The sequence below is a fragment of the Excalfactoria chinensis genome, unplaced genomic scaffold (assembly GCF_039878825.1).
Source record: "Excalfactoria chinensis isolate bCotChi1 unplaced genomic scaffold, bCotChi1.hap2 Scaffold_82, whole genome shotgun sequence".
NCBI lineage: Eukaryota > Metazoa > Chordata > Aves > Galliformes > Phasianidae > Excalfactoria > Excalfactoria chinensis.
Window position 1 is genome coordinate 20941 of NW_027315715.1, and position 5399 is coordinate 26339.

The 5399-nt window shown below is 55.5% G+C and overlaps 1 pseudogene; it reads right to left on the reverse strand.

The window, feature by feature from the left end:
* Positions 1-1923: 1923 nt before the first annotated feature.
* LOC140265282 (ciliary microtubule associated protein 1A-like) lies at positions 1924-4867 on the reverse strand (annotated as a pseudogene).
* Positions 4868-5399: the final 532 nt, after the last annotated feature.

The window sequence follows — 5399 nt, forward strand, 5'->3', positions numbered from 1 at the left end:
GATTGGTGACTTGATGTGGTTGCTGAGTGGGAATTTTGAGAGGGTGATGGTTGGGATGATGACTCCCACCGCCATGTCTGATGTGCATGAACTGAGGAGGGCTGTGAAGGTTTGGAAATGTTTCTTTTGTATTGCTGAAGTTCAGGCCAAGGACTTACTGCTTTACTATGAATGTCTTCTTAATTTATTATTAACTCTTATTTGCATGTCAGGAGCGGTTGTTGGTATCTTAAATCTTGCCTTGGCGATTCCCTGGGGAGCAGGAACAGATGAAGGCTGCCTGATGGAAATTCTGGCTTCTCGCACCAGTGAAGAGATTCGTCTCATTAATGAGAACTCCGGGCTTTATGAGTAGTGCAAAAGGCCGGGCCTTGTCCTGCTGCCTGACAGTCAGTTTGTGTGTGTGCAGGCAGGTGTGAGGAGGAAGGAATCTGGGGAGCTTGTAGGTGTGGCATGTTGGCCAACCTCGCTGTGGCTGAATGTCCCGAGAAAAGCTAGACTAGAATTTCACCAGCAAATGAACTGATGTAAATAAATTGGGGAGGAGGGAATGTATGTGGATGATGCCCCTGCTCAGCAGGATGCTCGGGTGTGTAGGAACGTGCTTCCTTGCAAGAGCTATCTGTTCTTGTGCATGTGATGTGTGGTGAAGAGAAGCCAACCCGTGAAATGGGAATAAATGGGTTCTGGTCTTATTTGCAAGTCTCTAATGAGAAGCCTGTAGGTAGACTGGTTACTTGGAAAGGGCAATGACATTTCAGCTGTGAGTTGCCGTGCCTGGTTGGTGCTTGTAGGAAAATATCCATGATCTGGACAAGTATGTTCCAGCAGTTCTCTAGCACCAATGAATTAAAGATCTTGTGTATACCCAGTCTTCTCCATGAGCCTTACTTTGTCTGTAAGTGCCTGTATGAAGCAGGGAGAAGAAATGGGGAATGAATGGGGAAAAGGAATGGGGTTGGTACTGTGTGATCTTTGAGCTCTCTTCCAACCCAAACCATTCTCTGCTCCCAACTTCACACCTACTGCCTGCCCTTCTCTGTTCCCTGCTCATGCCCTCCAGGCTTTTCCTCCCCTTGCTGAGCAAGGCCATGCCCAGTAGCTACCCTTGATCCTCCTCCACCCTTTGCCTTCCTCCACACGGATGCTTGTTTCTGGCACTTCAGCCCGCTGCCCTGCCCATGTACCTGATCTCTTGGGGAGACAGCAAGGTGGCCTGGAGCGGCCCACAGCTCCTCCCGAGCTTCTCAGCTTTGATTCAAACCCAGAACCCAAAGGAGTTCCTCTTACATTCTGGCCCAGATTCTTCTCCCATGCAGCTCCTGTGGCAAGCAGGGGCCCAGCTCTTCCCACATTCCTCCATTCCTGCAAGTTTGCTTTTTTCCATTCTTTGCCTTGCTTTGCTTTGCATTCCTTTGTTGTGCTATGGTTAGCTTTCTTACTTGCCTTCTCTATATTTGTTGCCATCTGTTGCTTTTTATTCTCTTTTTGCCTCCGTGTTTCATTATTTTCCCTTCAACCTTTGTTTCAGGAATGTCTTTACGGTCAAGCCAGGTGTTGTCACGGGTACAGGAAATGCTGCCGGCCATCCTGTAAGCTGGCAGCTGATCACCAGCAGGTGTTTAAGTCACCCAGCCCCAGGCATCTCACTGACATCTACCTGATGGCGCTGGAAGGGCTGCACTGCCCACACTGGCCTCCCTTTGCTATTTGCTGCATTGATTCCTTACTTCAGCACGTGGCAGACCTCAGTAATGCAAATGACTGATAAAGCAAGCATCAGCGGTTTGCAATGTGCTGATGTTAGAAAGGCTTCAGGGAGCAGCAGCGCATTCCTGTGTGCAGCGGTGAGGAAAAAGGAGTAACAAGAAGGTATACATAAAGGTACTAAATTAATTTATTAATGACTTACTCCTAACACTAACATCTAACAGTATAATGGGCAAAAGCCCAACTGGATGAAGGGAAATGGAATCAGAAGGAAACCGGCAGTTGGCTGCTCTTTCTTCTCCTCCCCTCCCGTTCCAGGAAAGCAACCACGGCCTTCCAGACTTTGCTGTCTTATTCCACGATGAGAGGGGTTGTGTAGAGGGAATGCCGGATCCCAAAAGTGGAGGCAGGCGCCTGGGGCTTGATCAGCGTCACCTGGGAGGGCAGAAAGGAAAGGCAGATCAGCAAGGGCCTTTCTTTGCTGCCCTTGCTCCCTGCTGTCCTGCACCCCTCCCAATCCCAGACAGTCCCTGGTGCCTCACTGGGAAGGGCTGAGCGCCAGTGCAGAGCCGGTGCAGCTCCCTGCTAGAGCAGAGCTGGCTCAGGGAGGTGTGCTGGCCTTACATGTGCTCTTATGGGCCCCTCCTGTCTCAAAGAGGGCAGGCTGTGCACCTGGGACCTCACAGCTAACTCTCCTATGCTGGGGGTGTGCTGCTTGGAGCCCCTCTGAGCTGCATCCCCCCCGAAGAGCTTGTGAAAGACCAGCACGGCCCATTGAAGGGAATAGGTGCAGAGGGAGGAAAAGCTGCGTGCTGCGCTGTTCCTCACTTCCTCTACTTGGAGGTGGCACGAGGGCAAGGAGCAGGCCTGCTGTCCTGCACTTGGTTCCTGCAGCCAGAAGCTGTTTGGCTGGACGAAGCCTCAGGGAAAGGGGGAGAGGCATGAAGGCTGTGCTTGTGAAGCAGAGGGGAAGAGCTGAGCTGAGGCCTTACCCGGCCTACGCTGTAGTCTGCTGGCCCGGGCTTCACTGCTTTGCCCTCTCCCTGTTTTGGTCGGGCTGGCATCGTGTATGCGGGCGCCCTGGTCTTGTACACATCCACAGCCACTCTGGGGAGCGCCGCAGGACCTGGAGTCTGCAAGAGAGGCATGGCCACACGGGGCTGGGGTCACATTCAGGGCTCTCTCTTTCCCTGGAAGGCTGCATTAAGCAAAGTTGCAGCAGGGTTGGAAGCCCCTGTGGCACAGGGAGAGCAGCCCAGGTTCGGATGCTAACATGGAAAAGAGGAGCAGCAGAGCTCACCTTGGCAAGGTCCTCATCAAAGCGACCGCGCTGGCTCCTTCCCCTCATGGAGTAGCAGGGGCTGGCCGATGTGTAGGCTGTGTTGGGCCCCATCAGCCTGGGCAGCGTGTAAGTGCCAGGACCTGCAGGAGGAGCAGCAGAGAGTGTGTGCGTGAGGGGATGGAGGAGATGGAAGCAGCAGCGAGGGGCAGCCTGCCCAGCCCGCTGGTGGGAAGTGGAGGGACATCTTGCCCCTCTGCCAGTTCCTGCCTCTCCTCTGACACAGGGCCAGTGCCAGCAGCTTCGAGCATGAGCAGCTGGAGACGCTGCTGGCCGAGAGGTGGTGGTCATGTAAGAAAGCTTGTGGCCCAGCGCCGCATCTTGCCGCACAGGCCATGCAGTAGGCCCTCTGCTGGTGCTGAGCAGCAGCCCATCCCTGGAGGATGCTCAGGCTGAAGGGTCTGCCTTTGCCAGGGTCACGTACCTGGAGGGCGGTCTGTCCGGAGGGGCTCCCGCCGGAAGGCCATGGACTGCACCGGTGGGCACTTGAAGACGTGCCTGTTGGCAGCTTCGGTGCGGTAGTCACCTGGGACAGAGGAGAGGAGGAAGAAAGCTGTGAAGGGCTGGTCTGCAGCCAGAAAGGGTCCTCTGAAGAGCTGCAGAATTGCTGGGGGACACAGGCAGCATGCGGGGACACTTCTCTGTGCCCCGCCACTATGTCCTGCCTTGCTGTCCCTCCTGTCAGCCCCCTGCTCCTTGTTCTTTTCAGACATAGTGCCTTGTGCCCTGGGCCCATGGTGCTGGGCAGCTGTCCTTCTCCGAGGGCATTTATCGCTGCTCAGAGCAGCTCATGCTCTCTCAAAAAAGACCTACAGCTCCATCAGGGCGTGAGCTGACCCCGGGCAAACGTGCTGCGTGCTCGTGTTGTCTGGGAGAAGTGCTGCAGCAGTGCTACTCACTCGGTCCGGGGGTGACGGTGGTCTTTGTCGTGGGTCGTCCCCGGAGGTGGGTGCCTGGAACCACGTACTTGCCATTCCTAGTGATGGCCGGCTCCACAAAGTAGCAGGGACCTGGCCCACAGCTCTCTGCCGCAGGCCGTTTGGTCCCTCTAAAGGTGTAGGCGGGGGCACGGTTTTTGGTGGGGCTGTGGCCCACGTAACCTAGGAGGAAAAGCAGAAGAGAGCACACCCCTGTGCAGCTGCATGTTTTGAGCTCCTTTGGACCCAGACCAGAGGTGGGCCCCTTTGTCCTCGGGTCACAAGGAGCAGCGCCAGCAGCATTGGCCTTCCTCGGCCAGGCCTGGCTTGCAGCTGCGCCAGAGAGCCAGGAGGCTCTGACAGAACGGGGCAAGGCTGGGGAGCTGCTCTGCCCCTCTGACCAGCCCTGGGGACGGTCACTGTACCTGTTGTCCCCGGGATGGAGTACTGGGGCCCGGGGCTGGGGAACTGGGCCGAGATGAGGCCACGTGGGCGATGGGGTCTCCAGGTCCCCACCCAGGCTCCGTCCATGCTGGCAGGCATGTGCCTCCAAACCTAAAGGCAAGAGCAGAGCAGTTACTGACGGAGTTCCTGAGCAGGAAGGGCCGGCAGCAATTTCTCCTGCTCACTGCCAGTCCTGTGCTACACGCCCCTCACACACACTGCAGCCAAACCCGCATCCTGCAGCTGGGCTCTGCAGCCTGAAGTGTGCAGGAACTCTCCCTCACCTCTCTGAGCCTTGGAGGACGAGCGCGATGAGGCTGAGCTGCTCTGCTGCTGGGGCTGCTCTCAGGCACAGGGCACGGCGAGCGGCTGCGGGCAGCACAGCTCACAAATGAGGTGCCTGGAGCCAGTGGCCGGCTGTCCTTGGGGAGGGCCCGGCGTCGTCATGGCAGCACATTGTGACAGCACACAGGCTCCGGGTGATGCCATCCGTGCTGTGACGTCTGGCTGGCCTGGAGCCATGCCCTCCACGCCTTCTCGGCCTTGCACCCCAACCAGTAAGAAGTCGTAGCTCACACTGCTGACACCTGCAGATGGACCGAGCTCTTAGTTAGATCACACAGCAGAGCTCAGCTTGGTCCTGCTGGCTGTTCAGATTGGTAGTTTTTCTCTCGTTTTCTTTTTAATTGTTGGATTAACACGTGTGAATGGGAACTGCTGTGCAGTCAGGATTGGTCAGTTATGGAAATGTCACATGCCCAGAAGTGTTATGAAAACGTTTGTCCAGGCAGTGAGAGGTCCTGGTGGGACAGAAGGTGCAGCAGAGATGAGAATTTCCTTTAGTGAGGCTGGAAAGGAGGAAAAGAGGAAAGAATACAGCAAAAAGGGGGATAGATTTATCTCCAAAAAAATCAGTAATCTATGCATAACTGTCACGTGTGATGTCTGCATATTCCCCTAGAACATGCAACAATTTTCTGCTGCTTGTT